The 15,456-nt window shown below is 49.2% G+C and overlaps 1 protein-coding gene across 2 annotated transcripts in view; it reads right to left on the bottom strand.

The window, feature by feature from the left end:
- The window catches only part of TRAF3 (TNF receptor associated factor 3), a 120,052-nt gene that overhangs the window by 84,180 nt on the left and 20,416 nt on the right, over window positions 1-15,456 (bottom strand). The window lies entirely within an intron of this gene.

A 15,456-nucleotide genomic window follows, 5' to 3' on the forward strand; every position in this document is an offset into this window, starting at 1 on the left:
GGAGCGGCTTCCTGCTGTCTCCTCCATCCACTGAGCGGGCAGCCAGGCTCCGACACGAGGAGCAATGTCAGGTGCACGACTGGGCGCCGGGCAGACAGCCCACCGCCTCTCAGCCTGGAGCTGGGGCAGGGCAGGAAGGGCGCCCCATCTCCCTCTGACACAGTCCCCCTAACCGACTGCTCGCTCCTTCTGATTCTGGAACTTCCTGCCGACAGAAAAAGGCTTGTCCTATGAACCTTAGTGTTGATTCGATTCACCGCTATAACACACGTGAAAAGTTGCTGAAAGCATAGGCTTCTCAAAACGTAGACACAACCGTTAAAAAAATAAAGCCTGCATCCACAAAGCACTCGATCATTTCTCCAAGCTTAACTCAGTTCAAATACATGATGAGAGACCTGAAGGGCTCTCTCCATTCACGGAAATGACCACACAGAACCTGCTCCTTTACTAAACAGCAGTGATGACATTCACAACCTACTCAGGCAATTAGCTAATGCTGTTAACGTACATTTACATGAACTCCATACAAATTATGAAAACTTCCCTGCAGGTCTCATTTGGACACTTGCCAAAATGCTCAAGAGCATCCCGACTACCTTAAGGTGTTTATTACTTCAAAATAGACAACCCAGTTACCAAAGGTACCCTGAAAAGAGCCAAAGGAGTGAGCGTATGCTGCCTGAAGGGGAAACACACAAACCACTCACTCAGCCACCCCGTGGCAGCCGGGGCCAGAGAACAAAGGGCGTCCCTCAAGAAAAGCGGGGGGAAGAAAACAAGAAAAGTATAAAACACAGGTAAGGGTTAGTTGGCTTAGAAGCGGAACAGACTTAATTAGCTGCAGAAAGTCTTCGGCGACACTTACTTGGTGAGTGTCAGATGTGATGTGATCTCAGGAAAGAAGGGGCTTCAAACATGACACAGGAGCCAACAGGTCACCGACAACGGGCAGGGAGGCCCCAGTTAGAAGCAGCACAGCTCCTTTCACATTTAAATGGGAACTTGGACAGCACGGCAGAGAGGCATCCCCAGCTGATGCCAACACCTCCAGGTCTGCACCCGAGACACAAGGACGTCCACCTCACCAGCGCCTGCAGGTGGGTGTTCCGGGGCACGCTGCTCACGACTGCCAGAAAGGCAACGCGGCACAGAGGCACCAGCGGGCTGAACGAACACCGCCCCAACACACAGGTGCACGGTCCAGCCACGAAAAGGAGCAGCCTACCCACACACAGCGCAATACGGGTGAATCCTGAACACATGATGCTGCAAGCAAGAAGCCAGACACAAAAGACCACATGTTGTGTGCTCCAGGTCCCATGAAATGTCCACAGCGGGCAATGGCCACACGGCTCTGTGAATATACTAAGCACCGCTGGACTGGACGCTTGGAGCGGGTGAACTGCGCGGTGTGTGGCTGCGCAATCGAGCACAAGGCCACATGTCTGACAGTCGGCCTCCCTTACTGAGATTCAGCTCTCCATCTAAAAGAAATGTAACAGGGAAAATGTTATGAGTCTTCATTTTGCCCCCCACTAAAATGCATTATTCTGGGGGTGCCCCTTCCAAATAGTAGTGAATAAGCTTCTCACTGTTCAGAACTCACAACTGTTTTTGGTAACTCTTTCTCCCCCAAATCTCAGAGTCCAACAGTTTTGTAACAAGTAAATTGATTTGAGCTTTAATGTAAAATAGAAATCACACCTACATGCAAATGTAGCACTTTTAAACACAAGGGAGGATGCTAATTAGGGAAACTAGGCACCCCACCACCATCACCAAAAAGCACTCATTAGTTTTTTCCGCTATGAAATAAATATGAGCACTGGGGTTTTTAACACCCAGAAATATTTATGAAAGTTCAAGTCAATACAGGCAAAGAAAACACATGCACTAACTGAACATGAAACTCGTAAAAACAAAAACAAGCTTATGTATAAAATAACAGATTTACAGAAAGACTATTTCCTCTACACGCAGCAAACCGTTCCCACTCACTCCCGTTGCTGTGTGTCCACCTGAACGTCCTCCACAACCCAGTCAACAGAAGGCAACACGCCATCTGAGCAGTTCTGTCATTGGCTGAAACCGTCATTACGATAATATGTGTTTCTATTTTCCGCAGGAAGAGAATCATGTCTGCTCACAATTCACAATGAGTCAACCGGTGTGTAAAATATTTTACATAATGGGAAAATTTATCGTGACCCAAAAGTTCAGCATGTTCTCATTAAGTTACCAGAAATTACAGATGTGATGATTCTTTTGTTAACTTAACCAAAATCAAGAAAAGAAACTAACTCAGATATACACACATTTTCGGTTTGGTAGATCTAATTTTTTTTTTAACGCTACTGTATGCATTTCAAATTACTCAGATTGGTAAATCCATACTTTAAGTACTGAATAAAGAAAATCTGCATGCTGACAACATAGGTAGTTTGAAATTGGTTTTGACGCTGCGTCGCTTGCTACCTAAATAGCTAAGCAATGTCAAAACCCGGCATAGGAGGCTTCAGTTTTTGTAAACACCCCTATGGTGAAGTGGTTTTTCCAGAATTATGATACCATCTAATGAGTGAATTAATGGAGCCTTCCCAGTGTGCCTCACCGTGAATAAAAACTTCTGTGGAAAATCTTATACATAGTGTTGCATACATTTAACATTTTCTCACATGGTACGGTCACTGTTGTGTTCTTTTAACAATCCCAGGAGGAAAAAACACATAAGCAATTAAAACACACACAACTTTTCTATTCTGACCTTTTAAAAACCCCTCAGTCTTCTATGATACTCTAAAGGCCACACTGGGAAACTGATCTGTTTATACATGCAATACAGATGCAAACATTTTAAACTACATAATCTATCTATACACACACCCTAAGAAATCAAATATTTCCAAGTCTATAAACATAATACCTCTGTAGCAAACATAACACCACCAGATATTTTTTATGTTACAGGTTAGTCCCCCCAAAAGGGTAATTATAAAACATGAGGAGGAGTCTCTTTAAAACCCTGTTAAGTAAATTACTTGCAAATACTGACCACAAAACTCTGGGTAATGCCAACATTAATCACTCATAAAACCCCAGAACGTGTCTTGAAGGAAGATTTTACAATACAAACTCTATTCTTATCGTTCTGACAAGTCTTTTTGAAAACTACAATCTCTCTTATAAAATCTAAAAGACTTAAAGCGTGTTTCTGATTCAGTGTCATGGCTCATTAAATCTTTTTTTTTTTTTTCATTAAATCTTAAGTCCAGTGCCTTGGACAAAAATAATTCTAAATCTTTGGAAAGGCTAATCTTTAATACACATGTTCAGATGAGAGTTAATACAATCTACATAATTTATCAAAGACCACAGAAAACTGTCAGAAATAACACAAAGTGACATCTGCTTCAGGAATAAACTTTTGGACCCCATATCTGTTTCAAATGCCTGAAATATACATTTTGAGACATATTTCAGTATTGGGTTTTCATTTTCTAACAAAAAAGGGCAGCCTTTCCTGCAGCCTAGCAATTAAACATTTTTTTCAAAATGCAAGCACCATACCAAAAAGCAGGTAGTTTTTTACATTAAAGAGTTCCATTTATGTCAAAAATGCATCTTAAAAACAGTAAAGAAAAACTATACTCATATTTTAAAAGTCAGAAAACACCTATTAAATCCACTCAATGTTGAAAAGTCAAAGCTATGGTTTTTCCAGTAGTCATGTATGAATGTGAGAGATCAGCCACCAGGAAGCCGAGCGGTGAAGAACTGACGCTTCCAGACTGTGGTGCGGGTGAGGACGGCCGAGCCCCTTGGACAGCAAGGAGGTCAAAACCAATCCACCCCAGAGGAAATCAACACTGAATATTCATTGGAAGGACTGATTCTGGAGCTCCAATACTCTGCCCACCTGATGCAAAGAGCTGACTCATCGGAAAAGACCCTGATGCTGGGAAAGACTGAAGGCAGGAGGAGAAAGGGATGAGAGAGGATGGGATGGCATCACCGACTCAGTGGATATGAGCTTGAGCAAACTCCAGGAGACAGTGAAGGAGGACACAGGACAGCCACTGTCTACAAGCCTGGCACCGACACACCTGCACTGCCATCCAGTGCCCTGGAGCCAGCTCCCTGGGGACACGCTTCCTGAAGCAAGGGAGGCGGGTGGGGACAGCAAACCCCGTGACCACCAGAGGCACCCTCCCCGTGTGCTCCTCCCAGCATACCACAGGAGGGCTGGGGCCGTCTTCCTTCTTTCCAGCACCAATGCCCAGAAATCAGACATGCACCCAAACTGGCCCACAATCCCTCACCCGAGCCCCGAAATCCCGGAAGCTCTGAAAACATGTTTACAACACGCCATGGCATGGTGTCCGCCCCACTCACCTGGAACAGTCACACACCTGCTGCAAAGCTCTTACTGCCTGATGACAAGGTACTTACTACCTAGGACGTTCTACAGTGTGTGGCCCACTCACTCATTCTACCCGAAAACCTCAAAAATTCCAAATTCCCAAACACCTTGGCCCCCAAGACTCATGAAGGGTTATTAAAGGATGACAGGACCAGCCTTGGCTGCAGTGACTCGAGCGCCCCCGTGGATGGCCAGGAGACAGCAGCAATCTGGACTCAAAGTCTGGATTCACACACACGCTTGTCTCTTGGGCGCACTCTCTGGGCACAAGCTTGGCAGACCCCTTGGCAGAGGCTGGACACACCAGCTGAACACGAGGCTGCAGTCCCTGCCTTCATAGAGCTCAGAGCCCCACGGGGAGACCAGCGAGGAAAGAGCGAGTCACACCTGGCGAAGAGATGCCAGCCGCGGTCAGGAGACGGCGGCCGCGGCGGAGACTCTGCAGAGGCACCTCGCGGGGCAGGGCAGGCCCCTGCTCAGGGAGGAGCAGGTCCCCAGGAGGTCGGGAGAACTGGGAGGCAAGGGCCCGGAGACCCAGTCATGCACATGAACGTTCCAGTTACAAATCAAGCTCCCTCTAAGCCCCGGCCATCTCATCTGTCAACACAAAGCGGGAGGAGAACGCCCCACAGGCTCCCGTCCGGGAAGTGAACCCCACTGCTCACAGCACTTTCTGCTGAGGAGGCTGAAGAACCGAAATGGCGGGACAGGGCAAGTTTTAGCCACCCAGTGTGTCTGACTCTTTGCCACCCCCATGAACCGTGGCCCTCCATGCTCCTCTGTCCACAGGATTCTCCAGGCAAGAACACTGGAGTGGGTTGCTGTGCCCTTCTCCAGAGGACCTTCCCAACCCAGGAACTGAACCCGTATCTGCTGCATTGCAGGCAGATTCTTCACCGCCTGAGCCGCCACTGCGGGAGGGGGATTTAATTATACTCAAACTGTATCGGAAGGAAGGAAAGCAGGCCACGCGACTAAGTCCCTTAAAAGGCTGGCAGCTGCACTGCCCTCAGCTCCCCGAAACCACTCTGCCAGAATTAAAAGCCGCTCCGGGCCGTCCTTAACCGTTTCGCAGAAACAGGAAAAAGGTTCACTAAATCTGGTGGGTGTGGCGCCGCTGGGCCTGCTTTCCTCCCGGTCCTCACCTGGGAAGGGGCAGAGCCGAGGGTGGCGCTTCCGACAGACGCCCCGCGGCTTCCCCCACGCACAGCCAAGCGCCTGCCAAGCAACCATTAAGATGCACAAACAGGGAGATTTGGAGCAGTTGCAAAAGCTCTATAAAGGATAACAAAATGGGTAAGTGGATCTCAGACTCTTTAAGGTTAAATGCTCACTTGGGTGAGATTTAACAACATAACAATAGAATACCATAATGAAGTGGCTTCTCAGACTTTTCCACCAAAATACACCCCAAGGCACAGGAGAGAGAACCCCGAGGGTAAGCATTTTGAAGTGAAGTTTGAGGTTTCATATTAAAAATTCGTGCAAATTTTACATCTAACCCCACAGCAACTCCTACCATGCCCTTCCCCTCCTCATCACTCTCAGCTGTTGGAAACACTGGCAATCTGAACTTTCTTCATCCTCCCCCAGCGGAATGGAAGGCCTGCCAGGCTACTCAGCCTTTTCTCCGGAGCCAGTCAAGAAGCCCACCCTCCACCCTGGTCCTGGACCCCAGCCCCTGTGTCTCAGCCTCTCTCCGGGACCACTCCCACCAGTCAGGGTGAGCAGGGTAGGGGGGAAGAGGCTGTCTAGCCCCAGCTCCCCACCTCCATCATGCTGTTCACAGACAGCAAACTTTTCAAGGAGCTGTCAGTACACACAACCCATCCTCCCTTAAAACCCTGTACCTGCCACCCTAGGGCAGCTGACCGACACCGCTCGGGTAGAAGTCCTCAAAGACCTCCAGGTTCCCAAGTCCAGTGCGCGGCGCTCACTCAGCCTGCCTGATGTCCGGTAGCTTTCCTGACTCCAGTCCCACCTCCCCTGTGACTTCCAGGCTGGTCCATCTCATTACCAACTCAGCATCTCCACGTGAGCCCCCTGCCCTCGGACCCACCTCCAGCAATCCCTGACTCAGGAAAAAAAGGCCCCACACAAGTACTCAGGTCATAAAAGCTGGCCCTCCCTCACACGCCCCATACCTGTTCCACCGGCAAAGACCCTCAGCTCCAAGTATATTCCCAATCCAACCACACTTCTCCCCAAGGTCCAGCCCCCCTGGCCTCCTTGCTGTTTCCTGAACACACATATTCCCAATGCAAGGTCTTTGAACTTTGACCCCTCTACCTAAAAGCGGTCCTCTCCCAGATCTTCACATAACTCCCTTCCGTGCTTCTGTTCCAGTCCCTACGTAACCGCTACCTGCTCAGAACGGCTTCCCGGACGCCCCTGCCACACGCCGGCTACGTAAGCCTGCTGCTCCGTCCTCCTCGGCCACTCTCCACCAGCCCGATACAGCCTCCGGGTGGATGACTGTCCCTTCCCCCTTTAGAAGACCAGCTTCAAGGGGGCTCAGTCACCACTGTGTTCCCACTCTTGGGACAGAAGCCAACTCACAGCAGGGGTGCTCAGTCAACGTTCATTGAATCTGTCTGTAGTCTTATTTTGAAAGATTGTTTTTTTTGTTGATACGAAACATTCACTCACTCACTCAACACTTTAGCACAAGAGTTTGCATGCCCCTGATTTAGCAGTGCAGCAAACACACTTCCAAAGTCCTCCTTGTGAATTCAGACCTAGCTACATGGTCAACTATCACAACACTGTGTAAAGTGGAGAAAACTGGAAATAGCCTAAGTGTTCAAACCACCAAGAACTGAAACAAGAAAACTGACACAACCATGTAATCGTGCATCCTATCAAATAGGATGCCCTTCTAGTAAAAAACACTTCCGTCTAACCTAAACATGAGAACCACATAATTTTAAATCTACTAGTAGCCACATTGGAAAGGTAAAAAGAAATAGGTCAACTTAGGTAATAAATATTATCTAACCCAATATAAAATTTGTTTCAATATGTACTCGATATAAACAATTACTCATGAGCTATGTTGTGGCTTTCCCCCACACTAACTCTTCACAGGCTACACTCAGAGCTCACCTCAGTCTGAACTGGCCACATTCCACGTGCTCACCAGCCACACGTGGGTCAGGGCTTGCGTTAGCCCAAGTTTAGACTAGGAAAAAGGAAAATGCTCACGATTTAATAAGTGAAACAGAGAAAGTTACATGGTGCAGAAATTGATCCTAAAATGCATGAGGGAATGCAAGGGACTCAGAACAGACAAAACAATCTTGAAAAACAAGAACAAATTTGGAGGATTATTCCCAATTTTAACACTTACTATCAAGCTAAGTAATCAACACAGTATTGACGTAAGGACAGACATAAAGATCAACAGCAAAGAATTTAGAGTCAGAAATAAGCCTTTATTAATTTTGACAGGGGTACCAAAACCATTTGATGGGGAAAAGAACCGTTTTTACAACTAACAGACAAATGGATGTCTAGCTGCAAAAGAATGAAGCTAGACCCCTACCTCACACCAAACACAAAAATTGACTCAAAATGGCTAAAGGTAAGAGCTAAAACTATATAACTCTGAGAAGAAAACAGGAATAGATCTTTCTGATCTTGGATTAGGCAACAATTTGCCTAAGCATAACCAAAAGCACAAGCAACCAAAGGAAAAAACCAATAAACTAGATGTCATCAAAGCTAAAAATATCTGTGCATCAAAGGACACCATCGAGAAAGTGAGAAGACACATTACAGAATGGAGAAAATAAGTTACAAACCATATTTCTAATAAAGGAACTGTACTCAGATTACATAAAGGACTCATAGGCAAGGACAAAAAGACAACCCAACTTTAGAAATGGACAAAGAATATGAATAGACATTTTTCCAAGGAAGTTATCTAAATGGTCACGAAACACACAAAAGGATGCTTAGCATAACTAGTCCTTAGAGAAGTGCAAACCAAAACCAAAATGAGCTATCATTTCACACCCACTAGGATGTCTAAAATAAAAACGATGGACAGTAACAGTGTCTGGTAAAGAGGCACGGAAAGTGGAACTTGCATACACTCCTGACGGGAAAGGAAAATGTCCCAGCTACTTGGAAAAACAGTCTTGCAGTCTTTCAAAATGTTACACATAGAGTTACCAGCTTTGTTTACAACAGATACAAAAACTTAGGTTCTCACAAAAACTTTTATAGGATTGTTCATGGTAGCATTATTTATTATAAAACTAATAATAATTTTCCCCAAAAGGGGAAACGACCCAGTGTCCATCAACATAATGAATGTATAAGCAAATGTGGTCTGTCCATGCAACGGAATATTATCTGCCTACAAATATGAATTGCTGTTACGTGCTACAACATGAATGAACTTTGACTCCATGAACGATACCCAGTGCGAAGGACCACATACTACATATCAAAATAGTAACAGTGGGGAGGTGATGGGAAATATTTGCTTTTTCTAAGTATTCTACCATGACTACACTGGCTTTTTTCTTGAAAAAAACAAAACACACACACACACCCCACACCACTCTTTCAAGCACTGACGTCCTGGTATGGGGGCAGTGTGGCTCTTGGGAGCTCAGCAAAGCAGTGAGTGTAAGCAGAGGCTGGCAGTGTGGATGAACCCCTCTGAAGTCCACAGGGATCCGTGTGTGTGCACTATTAGCTCCAGCGGGGCAAATCTCCCAGACAAGGGGTCCTAACATGGGCAGACTGGGTCACACAGCCCCACCAAGGTGATGGCTGCATCCCAAGACCATGGCAGGTCTTGGGGACATGGTGCAGAGGAGGCTCCGGATGGACGAGCCTGGGGAGGAGGGGGTGTTGGGGCCTTGCTTTCCCAGGACTCGCCATCAGGACTCCCCAGGGATGACCCTAGTGCAAACAGACCTTTCTGAAGAGTTTGGTTCAGAAAAGCAACATCTATTTCGCTGGAACAGTATCTCTTTACAAAGTCAGCCCATCTTGAGCAACTCTGGATGACGCCGAGAATCCAGATGTTAGAAGGCAGGCCTTCACCAGCTTCATACTCAAGAGACCAGGGTTCTGATTTCTGCAAAAAACAGTCTACACACCAATGGCTCCCCGTCAGTGAGGGCTCAGAATCAGTCAGGAGAGCCTCTCCTTTGCTCAGAAGAGAACCACCGAGAGCAAGCAGCGAGGAGGCTCCAGCGAGAACCACAGAAACACAGCACTGCCTCCGACCAGCGGGCCACACTGTGCGCCCCTGCAGGGAGCCAGGCAGGGGACACACGGGGGTGAGTCAATGCGACTGAGGGGCACACATCCTGAAAAGGGGCTCAGAGGCGGCACACCTGAATGTCAACAGTGGGGGATGATGACAAATTTTACTTTCTCTATTTTCATCTTCATGCATTTTTCTGTGGGTGCATGTTCTTATAAACTTAGGCTGTCTCCACCCAGCTTTGTCTTGGGAGACGCCCTCTGGAAACAGGAGACTGTCAAGGCTCTGCCTTCAGAGCCAGTCCTTCACGGGGACTCCAGTGTGTCCGCCCTCCTCAGAGCATCTCTTCTACTTTCCACCGCTCAGAGAATACACACCTGGGTGGAATGACAGAGTACACAAAACCGAAATTCTCCATGCAGAGGTTTAACAGTGGAAGCACAATTATGGACTTCAGCAAGAATTTTTCCACCTTTCTAGAGACTCGTTCAAGTTCCTCAGTCATGATCGCTGAGACCTCACCCGTGTCTGCTGCTGATCAGGAAACGTAAACAAGCATGAAAATCACATCGACCAGGAATGCTGGACCCGAGGGCGCATTGACCGCCATCAAGTCAGAGGCCTGTTAAGCAGTACAATCACTTCTGAAGAACTCTTTCACAGTTTGAGAGCATGACTCAGGGGGGGGAAAAAAAAGGACTACTATTTCAATTTCTTACAATTAAGTCTAATCATGACATCAACATTCTCCTACTCAAAAGCTTCTGAGGGCTCACAAGTCACGTCAGTATCAAGTTCAAGCTTGCTGCTATTTAAGACGTGCCCCCTCCTTAGGTCCCAAGCCCAGGCTCCACCTACGCTGTGTGTGTTTCGGGGTACCTGTGCTCCCCACCCTGTCTCTTCTCTCCCCTTTGGCCCTCCTGCAGCACCGCACCGCTGCCACCTTAAAAATCAAAATGTTATTTATCCTATAAAATGTCTGCTCAAATTTTAGTCCTTGTACAGCATTTCCTGACCCTTAAACCAAGAGTCAGCAAACTCTACATTCTCTGTAAAGGCCAGATAATACATATTTTAGGCTTCGTGGGCCACTATTTTAGGCTGTTTCTGGCACATACTCTTCTTTGCTTATTTTTACAATCTCTCAACAGCCTAAAAACCATCTTTAAGCCTGTCGTTTCCCAACCGCGGTTCTCAGCACCGTGACCCCCAGGCCGCCCCGCTCCTCAGGGGCGAGAACAGTCTACTTCGATCACCCACGGCCCTGCTGTAAAATACTCACACACGGAGGGGCTCTGTCCAGGAACCTTTTAAAATGATCCCTTCTGAACAGACTACGCTGAATTTTAAATTGCTTATTTCAGCATCTTCCATCACAAGTAGCTAAAGAACTTGTTTTTGGTATAGGAGAGTTCTGCTGAGCCGCTTCAACACGTGAAGACTGCCTGGAGGGAGACGTGGTGAACCTCCTTGGTTTCATTTCAATGAGATGAACTACTAAGCCAAACTGAGGTTTACCTTCAAAGATCTGCTTCTGTCCACACAGGTCTTTAAAATTCTGTGCTGTGAAAGATTTTATTATAAAACCTAAAAATAATCCTCCTGTGGTATACACACTCTGCTTCCAGGAGATATGTAATCCTCAATCTTATCAACAAGCTCAGAACAATGCAAATTGAGACCAGGACTTGAATTCTTCTAGAAACTATCAGGTGTTAGAGGATGTCTCTCTGCCTCATTAGGAAACTGGACCTTCAGCATCTCCAGCTTATTACTTCTTATAAAATAGCTCTGTGTCCGGGGTCCACCTGCCAGACAGGCGCAGAAGCATCTCTGAGCAGGAAATCATTTTACATAACTTCTCTGCCGTTTCCCTTCTCAGAGGCTGGGAATCCCTCTAGCTCCTGACTAGCTCGGGCCTTCTTTCGTACTCAGCTTTCCCCTTGGAAACTTGTGAATTCTCCACCCGCAGCCTGTGGCAGAGGGGACAGGGCCAACTGGCCCCTCTGTGCCCACTTCCCACATCCTGCTCTTCCGAAAACCCGAACCAGTTACACACACCGTGACTCGGCTGGGAACGCCTGAAGAGGGTATTCTTTCTAACAAAACAAGCCTTCCCTTCTTCAGACCCAGCTGGGGCCCAGCAGAGCAGACCCGGAGATGACCGGCCTTCCTCCCAGCAGCTGTCTGCATGCTGGAGCACTGTGGCATGCTGTGGCACCAGCTTGCCATTTCCTTTTTCTGGAGCAGGCAAGGCCTGCTAGCTCACCATGCTTTACTTCAGAAGCCAGCAACAAAGTCCACGCGGGCCATCTCCCTGTGCTGTGAGGACGGTGGGATATAAGCCAGCCACAGGGGTCAGAGCACCCCCGGGAGGCGGGCACCGCCGCCCCGCACACCACTGCCGCAACCGTTAGTTCTCCAAAAGGGGAGGGAAAAATCCCCTCTGCAAAACCCCCAGCTCCGCAGGAGGGGGGTGGCTCCCGGGAGTCACCCACTCCTCCTCCCCGTGAACGCGGCAGGTGAGCGACTTCTCACCTGAAAACCTCTGACGTGGGGGACGAAGCGCTGCCAGGACGAAAACAAGGCGGCAGGAGCCCAGGCAGGGCGCAGGGGCACGGCGCGTGCCCTGCGAGGAGGAGCGAGGAAGACGCGGGCAGGGCAGGCAGGGTGCAGGGGAGGATGGACGTGGCCTGGCCAGGCAGGTTCGTGTGGGAAGAGGTCCACAGGACGCCAGACCGTCTGGACTCAGCCAAAGAGGACGGTTCAGTGCCTGGTGAGTGGGAAGCTGACTTTCTGGACAGCAGTGGGAAGCCACTGGAGGGTTTTCAGTGAAGGGCAGGAGGCAGCCTGGGTTTCTAAATGACCTCTCTGCCCACTGTTCGGAGCAGGGCCCAGAGTGACCCAGGGAGAGGCGAACTAGTCAGGGGCCGCCAGCGTCAGCAAGAGACCCGGCCCGGGCAGGGGACCCGGGAGGTACAGATAACCAGGATGCAGGACTGAGCGCCTGCGAGGGGACGAGAGGCATCAAGGCCCGCTCCCGTCTCCTGGCTGGAGCAGCTGCTGGGAGGCGGGAAGGAGTCGAGAGTTCTCTCGAGGACCAGGTGAAAACAGGCAGCCTCAGGTGTGTGTGGCCACGCCCGCTCGGGGCTCGCAGACAACGTGCCCCCTCCTTCTCCGGCAGGCGCGGGTCACCCAGCTGCTCAAGGTGCCCCGCTCTGGGTCTCCCCTCACCCCGCCAACCCTCTCTCCCCGGAACCCACCGGTGGACGTCCCTCTAGGTCCTCACGGCACAGGCCTCAGGACAACGGGGCGCTGCCTGCGCTCAGAGGTACCTGGTACACACGGACCCAAGCAACATCTGTGAAATCAACACGTGGGGCCGGTCTAAAGCTCAAAGAGAGCTACGGGTCAAAGACACGAATTTGGGGAACTTGGGAACCACAGTGGGAAAATTCTTTTATTTTTCTAATGATAGCTACCAAAAAATTCCCATCCTGATGGCCAAAGTTTCAGTGTAAACTAGGGCATCGTGAAAGGGTTTATCCAGGCTGACATGAAGGACACCGGGCTTCCTCCCCGCTGCTGATTATCACACACCCTCGCCTTCGGCAGCACTGATGCTCCGGGCCCAGGGTCTGCTGCGGAGATGCCCTGGAAGCTGGAGAAGGCCGCAGCACCCTGCCCCGTGCCCGCGAGACAGCAACACGCCCCCACCCACCACCCCCTGGTGAATCTCCAGCCCTACCCAGTGTCCCCTGGGGACAAAACTGCAGACCCCTTCCCCAGCTCAGAATGACTTTCCATCCTGAATAGTCTTTTCCATATTACTGACATAACCAAGGAAATGGGGAAAAAATTCTAAGCTTTAACCGCTCTCTTAAAAACTGACCCCCCCAAAAAAAAAAAACTGACCCAAATTCCATCTTTACACACACACCCACACACACACCCACACACACCCACACACACACACACACACACACACCCACCCACCCATCCTGGTGAGATTCTGAACCATGACATCAACAAGAGGCCAACAAGTCCTCTGTTGGGGGCAGTCTGACTCTGAACGTGAGAATCTTTGGAAGGGCTGCCCCCTGCTTCCTCCGAAGAGCTCAGCACAAGCCTGTCCACTTCCCCACAACGAAGGTTCCCCGAGGAGGATGCCCACGTGCCCAAGGCCCTCTAGGCACACGCCGGAACACGGCCCCCGGGGAGCTGTCTCCTCACCGTGCATAGCGGGTGGAAGCTTGTCAGCGTGCACACGGGTGGCTCCCTGCTCGTCAGCCCGGAGGGGGAGCCGCGGTTCTCACTCCAGGTCCTGCCGCACGGACCCCGAGGAGGGCTGTCTGCAGCCCAGGGGTGAGGCGCTCCTCAAGGGGGGCTGCGAGCACCCTGGGACCCACAGACTGAGGGCAGAGACAGCCTCTCATGGGTGTCCGCTCTCCCTGTCACTGCCTTCACGCTCACTGCTCTCTATAAAGGTTAGTAAGTCTTACTTTAAATCACCGGAGGCATTTGTAGTATCAGATTCCCACATCAGTTTACCACAGGGTTTTGAGGTTTTAACTTTTCCCTCCCATCTTAAAAGAACACTCACACACAAAAGCAAGCATCCAGTGTGTTTCTCAACATGCCCCCTGAGGCGACTGGGGATGCTGGTACCCAGATCAAAATTTTTAGTAAGCTCAAAACTGGTTGCCAATTACCTAAATTATCTAGAGCAAAAGACACCAAATATACGTGGAGAACAAACAATCCCTTAAGGGTCCAAAGGAAAGAAAACTGAAGACAAGAAATGTACGGATTAAAGACAAGTCAGTCTCAACACAGACTGCTCTGTCCAAGGGAGGTCTTGCCTGTCAAAGCGCAGGGGCGTGCGAGGGGGCCAAGGAAACATGGGCACATTTTCTTGTCTAGAGGGTCAGTTTTGATACACAGAAAGATTTTTTAGAGGTGTGTAATATTAGAACATATATAGGTAAATGCAAAATTCACACGGATTTCAGAAAAAAAACAGACCACAAAAACCCCGTGTGGCAAACACGCTGTTTTAGAGCGTGGGCCGCACCTCAGCCCTCTGAAGGGTGCGCGTCTCTCCTGGCGCTGGGGGCCTCCCAGTGGGAAGGCTGGGACACGCCAATACTCAATATCTGCCACTGTGAACTGAAAATGGCCCGCCTGTGTTCCTAGCCTGCGACGGTCACCAATCGAAGGCATCCTGATACACACCCGAGTACCCAAGGTTCTAAATCTCCAGAGAGAAAAATCAGTGTGGGGGCAGGGGTCAGGGAGTGTTTATAAAGGCACAGAAGTTAACATACTACTATATCTGAACATTCAGCCAATTTCACAGGGTCACCTCCTCCAAGTCAAGACTGGTATTTGTGGTCAGATGCTTCACAAACGACAGGACAGGCTGAGAGAGACGGAGACGGCCCGCAGCCACCGTGGGAGCCAGCTAGCACCTGGGTCCACGCCCTTCGCCATCACGTGGCACATGCCACTAGGGGAGGACCCCTCATCCTGAAGCCCTCAGGTCTCTCATCCCCAACAGGAACCCCCTTCTACAAAGGCTCCTCCTAACACACCTTCTCCCCTTGGCTGGAAATCTGATCACGTAGGTGCCTTAAAAAAAAAAACTTTCCCATGTTTCCTATTTCCAGGACTAATTTCTAAGCCTTCTGCCAGCAGGGACCATGTTATACACGCACTTTTACTCTCCTGGGACATAGAGCCCAGATACATGTACAGAATAGATGATGGATACACAGTTGCAGATTCAATTTACTTCTGATTTGTA

Source organism: Odocoileus virginianus, chromosome 16 (genome assembly GCF_023699985.2).
Source record: "Odocoileus virginianus isolate 20LAN1187 ecotype Illinois chromosome 16, Ovbor_1.2, whole genome shotgun sequence".
Taxonomy (NCBI): Eukaryota; Metazoa; Chordata; class Mammalia; order Artiodactyla; family Cervidae; genus Odocoileus; species Odocoileus virginianus.